Source organism: Trichomycterus rosablanca, chromosome 6 (assembly GCF_030014385.1).
Source record: "Trichomycterus rosablanca isolate fTriRos1 chromosome 6, fTriRos1.hap1, whole genome shotgun sequence".
NCBI lineage: Eukaryota > Metazoa > Chordata > Actinopteri > Siluriformes > Trichomycteridae > Trichomycterus > Trichomycterus rosablanca.
In genome coordinates this window covers 15,080,743-15,098,499 of record NC_085993.1, presented here as the reverse complement: position 1 = coordinate 15,098,499, position 17,757 = coordinate 15,080,743, and the positions used below count along the sequence as shown (strand labels likewise).

Below are 17,757 nucleotides of genomic sequence, written 5' to 3'. Positions count from 1 at the left end.
ATTTTGGTGTAAGGGAACTGCAGTGTTCTACACAGAGCCCTGGCATCAGCCCCACTGAACAGCTTTGGAATAAACTAAGACATCAGTTGAGGCTTTCTAATCTAGACCAACATCAGTGTCCAGCCATACAAATGCTCTTTGTACTAAAGGGCCACAAATTCCCACAGTCTTGTAAGTCTAAGTCTCAAAAGAGTGGCTGTTGTTGTAGCTGAAAAGATTACATAGAGGTCACTCTATTTTAATACAATTTGTTTTTAAAAAGGGATGTCCAGGTGTCCAAGTACTTTTGGCTATGTAGTGTATTTAATTCAGCAAACAAACCAAGCAGCAAATAATTTTGCTATTTTATTTGCTTGTGTTTTACACTGACATTTTAATGACTCAAATTGTGGATTTATTTGGCATGTGTTTGGTACAGTTTTATGTGGATTGGGACACAGCCAGATATGCTGGTAAGCTACTTTTTGGTAAACAGCTTTCCAAAAAATGAACTGTTTTAATGAGCTAAATATTTATAAATTGTTCATCCTCTGCTGACATGAACAGAGCGCAGTCTCTGATTCATCTCTGATTGGCTGAAAGATGATTTCATCGAGGTGACTTCTTAACAGATGATGAAGAGCAGTTTTTACTGAAGCCTTTCCATTGTTGTTCTGTTAGCGCTTTTTGTATCAAAAACAGCGGCAGACTTGTGTTTTAAGACAGATTTATTAAGCGTGCATATGTCTTTTTATGTAACATATGTGGCCCCTTTGTAAATCAGGTTCCTCTGTTTTACCACACACAGACATGTGGCTTCACACATTGCTCATTGTTCATTGAGCAATCTGCCACTGTCCATACAAAAAAGATTGTTAATGTGAGAAATGCAAGCTCTGTTCTAATCGCTGCTGACCAGTTTCTCGGCTTAGTTTCTATCCCACACAGCAGACCTCATACGAGGCAAAGAATCAGTGAGTAAATCAGAGTGAGAAGCAAAGCACATTAGAGCTGTGGACCTGCTGCCAAGGCAGTTTGCCAGATCCGAGCGCAACACTTGTGCTAATAAATCATCCCGAAAAATTGGACTGGATATCATGTGTTGATGATGGATCTGAGTTTTATCATGGGACATTTCTTCATTTTAGGTTTAAAATGTTTGGAATAGAAGGATTTCGATGTGTTAAGAGAGCTGAATAATAAGAGAGAGATAAAAAGAGTTAGCCCATAGGAGCACGGTCGTGCTGGAACAGGCAGGAGCCTTCCCTAAACTGTTAGGAAGCATATTTTCTGCATATAATTGCCCGATTGCGTCATGCTTCCTCTACTCTAATGCCGACCCCCCTCTGATTTGAGGAGAACGAAGCTAACCCACGCCCCCTCCGACACGTGGGCAGCAGCCGTATGCATTTTGTCACCCACACTAGGTGAGTGCATATATGCACCCTGATCCGCACTCTTTCCCTGCTTCTGTGCAGGCGCCATCAATCAACCAGCAGAGGTCGTAGTGCATCAGTTACGAGGAGTCTCTATCCGGCTTAATACCCCATCCTTATATGAGCAATCGTTGTTCATGTGGCCACTCAGCCCAGCCGGATGGCAGAGCTGAGATTGAATACGATGTATTTGAAATCCCAGCTCTCCTGAGCGGCCGAAATAGCTTTTTTTACAGACAGTGATGAAAATAATAGAAAAGAAGCTACTGGCAACCAAGTGTGTCAAAGGTCGTGCAGTAGCGTGAGGAGGAGCAAAGAGTTACAGGATATGATAAGTGCTATAAAGTGCCATACAGTGGGGCCAAAAAGTATTTAGTCAGCCACTGATTGTGCAAGTTCTCCTACTTAGAAAGATAAGAGAGGTCTGTAATTTTCATCATAGGTACACTTCAACTATGAGAGACAAAATGAGAAAAAAAAAATCCAGGAAATCACATTGTAGGATTTTTAAAGAATTTATTTGTAAATTATGGTGGAAAATAAGTATTTGGTCACCCACAAACAAGCAAGATTTCTGGCTCTCACAGACCTGTAACTTCTTCTTTAAGAAGCTCTTCTGTCCTCCACTCGTTACCTGTATTAATGGCACCTGTTTGACATCGTTATCTGTATAAAAGACACCTGTCCACAGCCTCAAACAGTCAACCATGGCCAAGACCAAAGAGCTGTCAAAGGACACCAGGAAGAAAATTGTAGACCTGCACCAGGCTGGGAAAGGGATCTACAATAGGCAAGCAGGTTGGTGTGAATAAATCAACTGTGGGAGCAATTGTAAGAAAATGGAAGACATACAAGACCATTGATAATCTCCCTCGATCTGGGGCCCCACGCAAGCTCTCATCCCGTGGGGTCAAAATGATCATGAGAACGGTGAGCAAAAATCCCAGAACTACACGGAGGGACCTGATGAATGACCTGCAGAGAGCTGGGACCAAAGTAACAAAGGCTACCATCAGTAACACACTACGCCGAGAGGGACTAAAATCCTGCAGTGCCAGGCGTGTCCCCCTGCTTAAGCCAGTACATGTCCAGGCCCGTCTGAAGTTTGCCAGAGAGCATATGGATGATCCAGAAGAGGATTGGGAGAATATCATGTGGTCAGATGAAACCAAAATGGAACTTTTTGGTAAAAACTCAACTCGTCGTGTTTGGAGGAAGAAGAAAAACCCAAGAACACCATACCTACTGTGAAGCATGGGGGTGGAAACATCATGCTTTGGGGCTGTTTTTCTGCAAAGGGGACAGGACGACTGATCCGTGTTAAGGGAAGAATGAACGGGCCCATGTATCGTGAGATTTTAAGCCAAAACCTCCTTCCATCAGTGAGAGCATTGAAGATGGAACGTGGCTGGGTCTTCCAGCATGACAATGATCCCAAACACACCGCTCGGGCAATGAAGGAGTGGCTCCGTAAAAAGCATTTCAAGGTCCTGGAGTGGCCTAGCCAGTCTCCAGACTTCAATCCCATAGAAAATTTGTGGAGTCCGTGTTGCCCAGCGACAGCCCCAAAACATCACTGCTCTAGAGGAGATCTGCATGGCGGAATGCGCCAAAACGCAGACTATACAGCACCAACTTTGACACATTCGGTTGATGGTTGCTTCTTTTCTAACAGAGCTGTAATACTTATGGAGAGTCATACACGACTGTCTGTAAATCACCCATCTGCCATGCAAACGTTTCAACCAACCAAGGACATATATATTTAGTTCACATCATTTGAACATTTTTGTTACCTTTGGATTGGAATCTGACTTAAAATGGTGGTATACCCTGCGTAGTGCACTTCAGAGGAACAACTGGGGTAAATGGAACGCTCCTACAGAATTGGTGCTAATGGTTGAAAGAGCGCCTCCTGAAACAATCAGACCGTCTGATTTAAATTTTTAGTAAGAAATGCTGTTTTTTGCATTTATTCAGTTTGCGTCACACAGATGATGTGTCAATGAAACGCTTGATTGGCTTTCTAATGAGTTAGTGTTTTACTTCAGAACCGGGAAAAGTTTGGAGGTTTTTTAATTATAAGCACATTTACAAAATAACGGATAATATTCTAATGGGACAACACAAGGTTATAAATTTAATAGCATATGGAACAACATAAGCTAAGGTAAGCAGTGGTTATGATTTTTTTGCTGTGTTTTGGATTTTGGCCGCTGTGCCGTGATTTATCGCACGCTTTTGTTTTGCAATGAAAACAAAACGTATCAGGTTAAGCTTTTAACTGGTACCTTCTTGTTACGGAAATTACATTCATTTGCACAATGAGTAGTAAAGTAAAGGCACTAAGTAAAACGGCAAAATACAGTTGCTAATCTGTTGTTGTTTTTTAATAATATCTAAACTTACATAATATTTGTTTATTTTCTATGCTACATTTCCAATATATGTTTTGTGTATATTATATTGACTCGTGACTTGACTCGGACTCTAGCCTAAAGACTCGTGACTTGACTCAGACTTGTATTTTGTGACTTGTGAACATCTCTGGTTCAAAGTTAAGCTTAGATAGGTAAACTGGTCAATTTTATACAATATGTGGTTGTCCATTGGGACACCTGTTTTTTTATGCATGTGTTCAGCCACAACAGTTGCTAACAGGGAAGGCTCTTGCCTGTTCCAAAGCAAGGTCTATAAAGACATTTAAAAAAACCTCGGTTTAAAGAAACTGGAACATTAATTGAGACTTTCTTTTTTTTTTTTTTTTATTATCTATTTTTTCCCACTTTATCCCTATTCTAGTCGTGTCCAATTACCCTGAATGCGTCCTCTATACTGGTTCAACCCTTCACTGACTGAGGACACCACTCAACTGACTTGCGCCCCCTCCGGCACGCAATCAGTGCAGCCTGCATTTTTCACCTGCACGAGCCGAGTTCATACACCGAGAGACACTGCGCACGGAGGGTCACACCCCCCTCAATGTTATTTCTCAGCCCTGTGCAGGCGCCATCAGTCAACCAGCAGGGGCCGCAGTTGTACCAGTTATGAGGACCTATGCTCCGACGTTGTTCATACTGCCGCCCAACCCAGTCGGAAAGGCAGAGCTGAGTTTCGATACGATGTATCTAGAAACCCAACTCTGGTGAGCTAGCGTACTTTACCGCTGCGCCACCTGAGCGGCCAATTGAGACTTTCTTGACCAACATCAGTGCCCAACCATACAAACGCACTTTTGAGTAAATGGACACAAATTTCCACAGACATATTTTAAGTATTATGAAAAGCCTTCTCAAAAGAGTGGTTATTGTTATAGCTTAAAATATCACATAGAGGTCACTGTATTTTAAAACATCCAACAAGCTCATGGTCAGGTGTCCACATACTTTTGGGCATTATAGTTTATAGTCAGAAGTTAACAATGTATAAATAAGGTATTTAAGCTATTTAAGTTCTTTAACAGAAGAAAATATAATTACTGAACTGCAGTACTGAGAAAGAGAGATAAGGAGTCCAATACTTCATTTATTAAATAGAATCAGTAGACGGATAAAGTAGGATAAAGTAGACGGAAACGTGAGACCAAGATACAAGTGACTGTGTGATGTTCTCAATGTGTGATATCACCTCATTTTCAGCCCTAGTCTGGTGGGAAGTGGTATGTCATATAACAATAGCAATTTTCACACATCCAAACCTCCAGTGTTCATGATCCAGTCAGAATGTATACAGTCAGATTGCTGGTTTTGAGAACTGCTGGTGGTTTGAACCTGGATCTCAGAAGGAGACACAGATGATTAATGTTCCAGTTTCTCTTAACTGACAATCACCTATGCCTTGTAAGTGTTAAAGTGCTCCAGGTGGGAGTTTTTCTATATCTCACGGTTTCTCCCTTACAGTCTTGTCAGTTCCTCTGTTGGCAATTCTGCTTTACTCTGAAATCGTGATACCAGACTGCTTGGTCTGATCTGGTTCTCCTCTGGCGAGCTATGTCAGAATACTAATTTCTTCCTGGGAACTCACCAAGAGTTTTACAGCGTTTTTGGGCCTCATGAAAGAACTGCCATGGAAGAGCAGATTGTCCCAGCAGTGATGTGTCGTAAATTCACAATATGTGTTGGCTGTGCCATTTGGTGGGGTTGTGTTGCTGCTTGTGCATTGCCGGCCCCTCTTTTTATTTTCGGGAACTGTCATATTGTGACCAGTTCTCAGTTTTGCACTATTCCTGTTCTGTCCACTTTCTCTATTGTGGGCTGCAGATGTTTTTGTCATTTTGTCTTTCATTTGCTACTTTGTTTTTGTTTCTGATTTATTTGTGATTGTCCCCTTTTTCGTTAATGACTTTTTAGCCACAGTATTGATCTACCTTGGTTAAATATCCTTCCATTGGATTAATTTTCCATTCTTGCAGCTGAGCTTCACTTACCAGCTGCGATATGCCATGTTACAAAACGCATTTATTGTTGGCATTGTTTTTTGACCAGTTTGAAGCTGTAATTTGAAAATATTATTAATAAACAGTTACAATCTTACTCGAAAGCAAATTCAACAGTTCTACAGTGTATTTGGTTGTCCCTGTTGTGTTCTATATCTCAAGATAAATAATATTTGAGGTCAGAAATAAAAATAAAACATTAATAAAACATTAAAGTTGATGATACAATAACTAGTATTTGGTTTTCTTTGTTAATAAAATGACCACGGTTTTCATCTCCTGTACAATATTCATGCAGTATAAGTGAGAATCCTGGCATTTTCTTTGCACTGGTCCCCTCTGTACCATGCTTCCCTTTCTTTAATCTCCCACATAATGAACTCTCTTGATGAAAAATATCACAGACAATAAAACTTAAAATATAGCCACTTATGTTAATGACTGCATTTGACATTTTACAGAACCTGAACTAATTATTTCATACATCATGAAAATGGTTCATGGGATCCTGAGATCTCCCTGTGTCTGTGTGAGTTTTTTCTCGGTTCACCTCTGTACATTTTTAAAGGTGGAAGAAAACTTCCACCTTTATAAATGTACAGAGGGCAAAAAGCTCTGTTATTCCTATCTTCCTGAGAACATTCCATAATTTTGTGTGGTCAAAACATATGAGAGAAAAAAGAAAGACATTGTCATGTGCCACTATGCCGCCTTACACCCCTTAACATAATTTTTTTTCTCTTTCCTTCTCCTAGAAGGCAACAGAAAAAAATGTTGAAGGACATAAACCAGATTAATTTTTAACAAACTATTTATATCCTTTTGTTGATGCTGGCTATAAAAGAAAACCGAGTAACCTATTTGTTGTCTTGATGACTTAATGACACTACTTCCAAACCCCTGACATTCTTAGTCATTGATTTCATTTTGATAGGGATTATGAACTCGCATTTCTTTGTAATAAACAAAGCATAATGGTTTGGCATAAGGCATCATGGCTTCGGTGGAAAAGTCTCAGATGAGTACCAAATGTCCTAAATGACCGTCTGATAATGTAAGGAGCCTTGGTGTAGTCCTGGATAACCAGCTGACCTTCTCTTCTCTTGTAGCCAACATGACATGTCGGTTCCTCCACTACAACATTAGAAAGATTCGGCCATTTCTCTCCATGGAAGCCACTCAGATTCTGGTCCAGCCATTTGCAATCTCATGGCTGGACTACTGCAACTCCCTCCTGGCAGGTGCTCCCATGTCCACTATTAAATCCCTTCCAAAACCACTTATCCCAAATGCAGCTGCTCTCGCCTGGTTTTTAACCAACCTAAACACTGCCACATCACCCCATTGGACCAGCACCAAGCTACCTTCGAGGTCTAATCAAACCCCGCTCTGTACCGCGCAGGACTCGAGGAAGACGAGCATCAAGGTACTTAAACCCAAGTGGTGGACGAACTTCCTCTGTCTGTCTGAACATTTGAGTCTCTCGCTGTCTTCAAAAGACGATTAAAAACCTCCATCACCTCTTTACTAAGCACTTAAGCTGACTTGTACTTACTTCCTGCAAAAAAAAAAAACACTCCAAAGCGACTTACAGTACTTTCACAGTATACAGTCTGAGCAATTGAGGGTTAAGGACCTTGCTCAAGGGCCCAACAGCAGCAACCTGGCAGTGGTGGGGCTTGAACCAGCGACCTTCTGATTACTAGTCCAGTACCTTAACCGCTAGGCTACAACTTATTAAAATTTAATTTTGCACAACTGTAGTTAGCTTTTTTCTTCAGACACACACGCCAAGATGTTTAACAAAAGTATTTAATAACAACAACAGACATAAGACAAGTTTTAACAGGACCAGACAAACACATGACCTACTCTAAATGCTAACTCTAATCTAAACATGAACAATGCTAAAGCTAATCTAAAGACTAATCCTAATACTAAACATGAACCTTAAGCTAATGCTAAACATGAATTAGACTACAACATGGGACAAGACAGAATCACTAAACACACATGAACAAAGCTAAACAAGAACTAGACTAAGACAAACAGGAACAAGACTAAACAAGGCATGAATAAGAACAAATGAACAAGAGCAAACATAAGCAAGGAACAGAACCAAACAAACGTTTAAAAGCAAAATAGTCTCCAATGATTGGTCCACAACTGCCTTCTTAGATGTTCTATGCATTACACCTAAAATGAGGTGCAGCTGTGGGTAATTAGCAGCAGAGGACCAATCATAGTGAGGGGCATTGGCTTCAGCATGTGCTCCTGGAGAGAGGGGCGTGGCACACGTGCACATGAGGTCTGGGAGCACACGGGCTGGTTAGTAGACTGAAAAGATTAATGGAGTTGAATACACAATAAACTTCAAATTGAACACAAAAGGCATGACTTACATATATATATTACACTGAAATTGAGGTTTTGCACTTAACTAAATTAACATCATTAGCTCTTTAGGCACATTGTTATATATCATCAGAATTGCTGCTTTTAACTATGATGAAAAACGTTTTTCTAATGAAGGGGTTCCAAAAGCACAGTTCTGTTTGGCACTGAGGCACTTATTTAATAAAACACTGCCGATAAAGGAATCTTAACACAAATTGAGTTCTGCTTAATGCTATTTACAATTACATGTTCACTCTGAAGGGGCTGCAAGGAACTCTCAAAGTCCTATAAGCTTCAGTCCTATCCGTTTGGACATATCCTACAAATATACACTGTTACTTGTACTTGTGAGGGACAAAGAAAAAATGGCAAATTCACAAAAAATATATAATTTAATATTTGATGGTCATTATGATAAACTTGAGCTGGTGACTTACACCAATCAGCCATAACATTAAAACCACCTCCTTGTTTCTACACTCACTGTCCATTTAGTAGTTCTATAATTACTGACTGTGGTCCATCTGTTTCTCTGCATGCTTTGTTAGCCCCCTTTCACCCTGTTCTTCAGTGGTCAGGACTCTTCCAGTACCACTACAGAGCAGGTATTATTTGGGTGGTGGATCATTTTCAGCACTGCAGTGACACTGACATGGTGGTGGTGTGTTAGTGTGTGTTGTGCTGGTATGAGTGGATAAGACACAGCATTGCTGATGGAGTTTTTAAACAAATCACTGTCCATGCTGGATTGAGAATAGTCCACCAACCAAAAAAATATCCAGCCAACAGCTCTCCATGGGCAGCGTCCTGTGACCCCTGGTGAAGGTCTAGAAGATGACCAACTCAAACAGCAGCAATAGATGTGCGATCGTCTCTGACTTTACATCTACAAGGTGGACCAACTAGGTAGGAGTGTCTAATAGAGTTGACAGTGAGTGGACACAATATTTAAAAACTCCAGCAGCACTGCTGTGTCTGATCCACTCATAGCAGCACAACACACACTAACACATCGTGTCATTGTCACTGCAGTGCTGAGAATGATCCACCACCTAAATAATACCTGCTCTGTTGTGGTCCTGTGGGGGTCCTGACCATTGAAGAACAGGGTGAAAGCAGGCTAAAAAGATATATAGAGAAACAGATGGACTACAGTCAGTAATTGTAGAACTACGAAGTGCTTCTATATGGTAAGTGGAGCTGATAAAATAGACAGTGAGTGTAGAAACAAGAAGGGGGTTTTAATGTTATGGCTGATCAGTGTATAATTACTGCATTATTTAAAAGTAGGTTGAAAAAACAGACTGTCACACACATCACATAATCCTATAATTTTACTTAAATAGGTAATTAAAACAGCATAATAACAGAGCAGATTATCTGTGTAAACAAGAAACAGTAGATAACTGTATCTTTGTTAGTGCTATTTTTGCTTTGTGTGTGTGTGTGTTTTACGCTGGCAGATTTTTGAGGGGGCATTCTGAGGGACATTCCTGGCCGAACAGAGCTTTCTCAGAGCCAAGCATGCCTTAAAAGTGACAGAGTAGCCAGTCAGGCGCATTCTAACCGCTCCCACGGCAACCATGGAGCGGAGGGACTGGGCAACAGGACGTTTCTGGCTTTGACTTGGCACCATACTCTTGTGTTTGCCCAATTAGGCAATGAGAAACACAACTTCCCAGCAACAGCTAGCGAGATCAACCAATGAGAAGAATCTAAAACAAATTGGTATCAACTGAGTCAAATTAACGGCCGATTACTTTTGTGCTTAAAAGGTTAGGAATGTCATTGTCACGAGATTCATGCAACCCTTAAGCTGTTGGTGAATCTTTATAGTTTAGAAAGGTCTCTCTGATTCTTCTGCGTTTACTATTGTGGAACCATAAGGGGTGTCAGTGGTTTTTCGTCTGACTGGTGGCTACTGTAGCTCCATTTGGGTACTAATTGAACCATGAAAAGGAAAATAGTTTTTTAAGCGATGAAAATAAAGAGGAGAAAATGCTTTGATTGTATCATACACAGATCAGTGCTTTATCCAGGTCAGTCAGGGTCACAGTCGCTCAAGTTTCCTTCCAGAATCATTTAGCACAGGCATGAACACACCCTGGACACAGTGCCAATCTATTGCAGTGCTAATCATGACTTTGTAGACAGCCAGCCAGCCAGCTCATAGCACAGCTGAGATTTGAACAGCACATACACAGCACAAAACTCCATTAACTATTTATAATAATTGTGCACCTGCTTCAGTTTGTTAGGATCAGGTGTAAGTCCCATTTACTGTTTCCTTCTAATTGGCCATTAAAATGATTTTTTTTTTCAGCTGACAGTATAAGATTTCCACCAATTTGTTAGGCAAATGTTTAGACCAGTCAAACACAGAGAAATTCAAAACATTAAGCAATGTAAACCAGCAAGGTGCTCCAGCAGTTAGCACTTATAGCACTAATGCTAAATTACACCAATCCACTATTGCTGGCATCCAGGGTTTGAATCTACAGCGGTGCTATGGCTGGTCATGCTTCTACGAGGGCTCTTCAAAAAGTTTCAGCACTTTTAAAACTCTATTTATTAAGAATTTCAAAAACAAATTCCATCCCTTTTCTAAATAGTCACCTTCCGGTGCATTTTTTCCAGTGTTGTACCAACCTTTTAATGGCATCAGCAAAAAATGTTTGTGGTAGAGTGTGTAGCCACTGATGCACCGCTGCTTTCACACTATCATCACATGAAAATCTTCTTCCCCTTAAAGCTTTTTTGAGCATCCAAAACGGGGGAAATCAGATGGCGCTAAATCTGGACTATAAGTGTCTCTCAGTCTCTCACACACAACCAGTACTACTCCTCCCGCCGTCACCGTTTCTGACCAAAATGTAAAAGTGCGGAAACTTTTTGAAGATCCCTCGGTGTGTTCGAAAAGCTAGGGAGCTCTCTACATAGACAGCATTTTACACATCTGAAGCGTCCTTAGTGATCAAGGCAATCCCAGCATTCAGTGCGGCATCTCTTCTCTCACAGAAAAATAAAAAAAAAACACGGGGCGGCGAAACGAACGAGTTATTTTTAAACGTAAATAAATTATTATTGATTTTTAACTTGTAAAAACTTGTACAAGTGTTTTTATTTGCAAGTTTGGGCTCGTCAGTGAATTTAACCGTTTTCGGTACACAGAGGGAGATGTTAGTTGACATGCTAGCGCGCTGTGCCACCCCATCCCATTGGTTTGAATGGCTAGATGCTAACTGTTAGCTTAGTAAGCGAAACCCGATGGAATCGCTGTCTAAGTAGCGCGTTTGAATAACCTCGATGACTTATTAGAATCCTCTCTACTGAGGCAGGTGCCTATGTAGGCAGTAAGACAGCAAGGCAGCTCGCTAGGTTTTCGAACACACCCATAGGCATAATTGGCTCTGTCTGAGGAGGGGGTGGCCAAAGGCCTGCGAAAGATGGCATTTTGTCCAGGGTATTTTACTGCATTGCACTCGGTGATTCCAGGAAAGCTGGACCCACTGCGACCCCTGTGCAGTGTTGCAGTGCTTACATGGAAAGCTTGAGTCTAAATTAGGGTCAATTGTTTTAAAATGCCTCTATGGGTCATGCTTTTTTTTTAATCACCAAACTTTTATTACATCATAAGTTCAGAATCTTCATACCCACTAAAGCAAACTCATTAGGATGTTTACTTTTCTTTATTTTATAGCAAAAAGTGGCATTTTTGCAAAAATATTAAGAAGTAATCCTAGTCAGCACATTTCTAGATTTGACAGATTTCCTTTAGAACACTCTGTATTGTGCTGTTTACTTCTCAACCAATTTTTAAGACTTGATGACATTTGTTTTTGAGCACAGTTCATGAAACTGAGCACACAGTTCTACCCTGTTTTTCTAACTTGCCGTAGCGTTTCTTTACTCTTCTTTTTTGGTGCACTTTTAGTGCTGCTTCCCTTTTGGGAATTTACTATTGCATGGCTTTTTTAATTCCACAAAATCGGAAAATTGTATCATTCCTAAGAGGATTTCCAAAAGCCCTGTTTCCAAAATTATATTCAGAACCACTCTTCACTATATTCCCATGTTTGTGAGTGTATGAACTGAATTGTTGGATATAATTACTGTTTTGTGGACGATTATCACCAAGCAGAAATACCACCGCAATATACAAAGTACAATTATTTTGGAGGGGGGTGGGTGGGAGTGTATCTGTGTGGAATTTAGAGACTGCTGCTGGGCCAAAACAAGTAAATACAAAGTAGAAAGGTAAGTATAAAACATGGTATTACAACAAAGCTGTAGATGTAATCACAATATTCAGATCTGCTTAAAATGCCCCCCATTTATTGATGTAAAAATTTTCACTCACTCACTCACTCTCTTAACCATTTATCCAATTAGGGCCGCAGGGGGAAAAGCTGGAGACTATCTCAGCTTTTCAATGGGCGCAAGGCACACAGTAACACCCTGGACAGGGCGCCAATCCATCGCAGGGCATACACACATACACACACACCCATTCACCTACAGGGCAATTCAGTGTCTCCAATTAACCTGACTGCATGTTTTTGGACTGTGGGAGGAAACCCACGCAGACATGGGGAGAACATGCAAACTCTGCACAGAAAGGACCCGGACCGCCCCACCTGGGGATCAAACCCAGAACCTTCTTGCTGTGAGGCGACAGTGCTACTCACTTAGCTACCGTGCCGCCCTGTAAAAATGTTAAACATACTAATTCCTCTCAATAGTTTGTGTAATGTTAGGATCCGTCAGTGTTCCCGTCAGTGGTTGATATGACAGGAATGTTTTAGAATGGCAGGATTAGCACGATTTGTTTAATGACCTAAAATCATTGTGAGAAAAATATGCCAAAACAAAAAAGGGGCACTTACTTACTGTTTATATGTAGCTATGTGTAGATATTTATGGGATTTTGCTGGTATGCATTGAAGTCACTTTTCACTTCAGACCAAAGGGTCACTGCATATCAATAAAATAATTTTTTTTTAGAAGCCTATTGTGAATAATGTACAAATCGATAAGATAAAAGGTTTATATCATGCTGGGAGTGGTCTCTTCCAGTATGATCATACCATCATATTCAAGATATTGAGAAACAATAAAGGGGTTGCTCCATCTCTCCAGTACAGTTTCACTGACTTGTAGAAATTATTCCATGTTCTTTAAAGACTCAGCATCTCACTAGAACATGATGTATTTTTGCTTTAACTTCTCATATGGCTGTGTATGGCATGGGAACCCCGGTGTGGAACTCCCAGTGGACTCCCTGCTGGAAATTGTCGAAGCTAGGGAATGTGAGACATTGTGGGAGACCACACAGACAAAGTAGCAGTGTGTGTCTGCATGTCTTTATGTGTGTGGCAAACAGGTGAAAGGGTGAAACACAGCACGAATAAGGTCACAAAGAGGTGAGAGATAGAAAACACTGAATGATGTGACAATTCACAGACTCAGTGAACGCGGCCTGACCATAGAAACAGGCTAATTTCCTCATGAGAAGAGACCAAAACTGTGTAAAGACAACTGCACTTACCCCCTGGATCTAAGCATCTACATGGGGGCCAAAAGTCTTAGTGAGTCTTAGACCGCTAGTGAAAATCATTTTATTTTGCATTTTTCTTGAATTTAACGCAGTAGCATAACAATTTAGATGAAAAGTTGAATCTTTAAAAAATTTACGTGTTTAATTGTTGCTGTCTGGACAGCACACACTCGAGATTGCATAGAATCAAGTTTGTGCAAAATCTTATCACCCATTTTATCCCAGCAATATTCCAAATAGTATCATGTGATGTTACTGAATGTTTGTTTTTCTCTGTTTTTTAAGTGCCCTTATAAATGCTGAATGGGATTCATAGGATCTTTGTTTGTCCATGATAGTCAACACTTGATCATTTTAGTCTACAAGAAGTTGAGATTTGTAAAAAAAAACAAAAAACAAAAAAACACAAAATTGAAGCATTACCACGTCTCGTACATTAATCCCCACTGTACTTGTCGATTTCTTTTTTTATGTATATACATCGATCAGCCATAACATTAAAACCACCTCCTTGTTTCTACACTCACTGTCCATTTTATCAGCTCCACTTACCATATAGAAGCACGTTGTAGTTCTACAATTACTGACTGTAGGCCATCTGTTTATCTACATACATTTTTAGCCTGCTTTCACCCTGTTCTTCAATGGTCAGGACCCCCACAGGACCACCACAGAGTAGGTATTATTTGGGTGGTAGATCATTCTCAGCACTGCAGTGACACTGACATGACACTGACATGTGGTGGTGTGTTAGTGTGTGTTGTGCTCTTATGAGTGGATCAGACACAGCAATACTGATGGAGTTTTTAAACACCTCACTGTCACTGCTGGACTGAGAGTAGTCCACCAACCAAAAATATCCTATAGTCAACAAAATATCCCCAGCCAACAGCGCCCCGTGGGCAGCATCCTGTGACCACTGATGAAGGTCTAGAAGATGACCAACTCAAACAGCAGCAATGTGAGCAATCGTATCTGACTTTACATCTACAAGGTGGACCAACTAGGTAGGAGTGTCTAATAGAGTGGACAGTGAGTGGACATGGTTTTTAAAAACTCCAGCAGTGCTGCTGTGTCTGATACACTCATACCAGCACAACACACACCAACACACCACCACCATGTTATTGTCACTGCAGTGCTGAGAATGATCCACCACCTAAATAATATTTACTCTGTGGTGGCCCTGTGGGGGTGACCATGAAGAACAGTGTGAAAGCAGTTTACAAAAGTATGTAGAGAAATAGATGGACTACAGTCAGTAATTGTAGAACTACAAAGTGCTTCTATATGGTAAGTGGAGCTGATAAAATGGACAGTGAGTGTAGAAACAAGGAGGTGGTTTTAATGTTATGGCTGATCAGTGTATAGCTTAGCTTTAGGAGAGAAGCATTCAGAGCCTTGGCTGTGTGTTAGCTGAATGGTGGATCAAGTAGCTGGTTGGCTGACTGTGGTCACATGTTCCACCTAGCTCTCTCTAACTCTTTAGTTGTAATTAGTTTCTCCCTTCTTTTTCCTCAATTCACCTTGCTCTGCTGGTGAGTCTGTGTAGTACTGCCAGCACCCCACCAAGGGTGTCCATACATCTGTTTTTAGGGCAGACGGACCGTTTTTTTGTCTGCCTGTCTGCAAACTGGCGCAATGCCACCACCCTTTCAACTCTCTACATGTGGTGAGTAGAACATTCATTAATATGGCAATTTTCTAGTTCATTTGGTTGCATCACAAGGTTTTAATTTTGTGTTTTGTAGTCACTATCCTGACTACCCATTGTCATGCCCTCCTTTTGTGTCTGATGTCCTCCTTTTTGGGGTTATAAAAGTGGCCATCCTAACCCCCCTTCCTTACAGAACTTCAAGAAATCCATTCAATCATGATGTCCTGGTCAGAGCTGTGGTGCCACTTGGCAACTCGGGTCAAAGGCAGGAATACACCCAGAACAGGGTGTCCATCCTTTACAGGGCTTCACATGCTCAGACCCTCACTCACTACATAAGAACATGAGGGAAATTCTAAGTAGCCAATCAACCTTCTCTATGTTCTGTGAGAGAAAAAAAAGCCTGAGTACCCTGACGCAACACACATGGACTTAAAGATAACATGAGAAACCCTTACAAACAGGGAGCAGAGGTCAGGATCATATTACCACATACAGAGGACCATGCTGCCATGCTCCCTTCATATTCGTTTCATGTCAGCGATGCTTTGGCAACATGGTTACTATGTGTTGCAGGCCTGAAATGCAGGAGTGGATGTATACCAACTAATGAAATGAAGTTGAGCAGACAAAACTTGAAATATCAATGGTTCATACTGTCCGCAATGAAATCAGAATCAAAGTAAACGTTGATGAACTGTTTTCATTTTATTAGCATTTTCCATACTGTCCCAACTTTTGATCTGATTTGGGGTTGAACATTTGGTCATGCCTGTAAAGCTTACTGAATACTGAAACTTGATCTGCTGAGCCCCTTAGTTACACTTACTATTTATATTCACTCACTGTGTGTATGGCTGACTGTGAGAGAGGTTGAAAGTGGGTCCTGAGAGAATCATGGTGGTTTTTTATTCACAGTAGAGTGATGAAACGTAGGGCTGGACTACAGAGGGTGGGGTGGACTACCTCACTGTAGTTTGTTTGGCTGTTTCTCTGTATATGTGACAGAGAGCATTGATGTGGCTTTGTGTGTTTGATCTGTGGTTAGTTTTTCTTATGAAGGTGTTGATAATGAGACTTGGGAATCTGTAGGGAATGAAAATCTTTATTTATTTATTTTTTACAGTCTGGGCTCTGTAAAGTTTTAATGCTTGGGACCTGATGATAGGCACCTGGTGTTCATACCTGTTGTTACCAAAAAAGAGTGTTTGCACCATAGGGTGCATCAGATTCCAAAACTCCATAATGGTACCTTGAAACTCAACTTCAGTTGGTTCTGTGAGTGGCGTTGAGTTTCAAGGTATTTTTCCCATAAGGATGTATGGGAAACCTGTTAATGTGTTCCATGGTCCTGTGGAACTGCATATATTTTAGGCTAATGTAAAATAATGGGGTTGTTTTTGACACTTATAGCAAGAAGATCCTGGGTTCGATTCCCAGGTGGAGAGGTCTGGGTTCTTTCTTTGTGGAGTTTGCATGTTCTCCCTGTGTCTATGTGGATTTCCTCTGGGTGTTCAGGTTTCCTCTCACAGTTCAAAAACATGCAGTCAGGTTAACTGGAGATACTAGTCTCACTAGGTATGAGTGTGTGTGAATGTGTGTATATTTGAATGTGACCTGTTCAGGGTTTTTCCAGCCTTTCGCTCAGTGAATCGTACTCACTGCAACCTTGACCAGGATAAAGTGTGGTAAAACAGACAATGAATGAATAAATAAATGTTAAAATATTACTTAGCAGATAATGTGGGTTAAAGGCACCTAATGGCTTCTGATTCATTCTCCATAACCAGACTTAAACACACATCATAGAAACACTCACTCACTCACTCACTTTCTTCACTGCTTATCCAATCAGGGTCGAGGGGTGGGGGAATGCTGGAGGCTATCCCAGCTTTTCAATGGGCGCAAGGCCCACAGTAACACCCTGGACGGGGTGCCAGTTTATCGCAGGGCAGACACACTTACACACTCACCTATAGGGCAATTCAGTGTCTCCAATTAACCTGACTGCATGTTTTTGGACTGTGGGAGGAAACCGGAGCTCCCAGAGGAAACCCACGCAGACACAGGGAGAACATGCAAACTCTGCAAAGAAAGGACCCGGACCGCCCCACCTGGGGATCGAACCCAGGACCCACTTAGCCACCGTGCCGCCCACATCATAGAAACATTTACTAGAATTTACTACTACAGTACAATTTTGGGCGGTGCCATGCCATGTGGTAAAATAAAATTGTGATTCCAAGGAAACCGTACACACAGCAGCCCTGACCACGTGTTAAAACATGCAAATGAA

At 41.1% G+C, this 17,757-nt stretch overlaps 1 protein-coding gene across 1 annotated transcript in view; it reads left to right on the top strand.

Moving 5' to 3' along the window:
- The window catches only part of snta1 (syntrophin, alpha 1), a 64,634-nt gene that overhangs the window by 30,278 nt on the left and 16,599 nt on the right, over positions 1 to 17,757 (top strand). The window lies entirely within an intron of this gene.